Below are 294 nucleotides of genomic sequence, written 5' to 3'. Positions count from 1 at the left end.
CGTTGTTTTAGTTCAAGCAGAGTGTGTTTATTAAAGCGAGTGCGCGTATAGCAGAAACTCTACGGTAGATTCAAACAAAGAGTCATTTGTATCGCTCCTGTAGTTTGTTTGCCTGGAAAAGCTGCTTCTGCACAACTCAAACATCTGTTTAAATGTGTGCAATGAGTATATGCACAAATATTTAATGAATATTGCTCTTTAACATTTATTATTATTATTATTATTATTATACCGCAATGTAAATTATTATTATTAGAAGTAATAACAACAGTAATAATAATAATTTACATTATT

This window comes from Sinocyclocheilus anshuiensis, unplaced genomic scaffold (assembly GCF_001515605.1).
Source record: "Sinocyclocheilus anshuiensis isolate Anshui unplaced genomic scaffold, SAMN03320099.WGS_v1.1 scaffold1335, whole genome shotgun sequence".
NCBI lineage: Eukaryota > Metazoa > Chordata > Actinopteri > Cypriniformes > Cyprinidae > Sinocyclocheilus > Sinocyclocheilus anshuiensis.
This window is presented reverse-complemented; position numbering follows the sequence as displayed.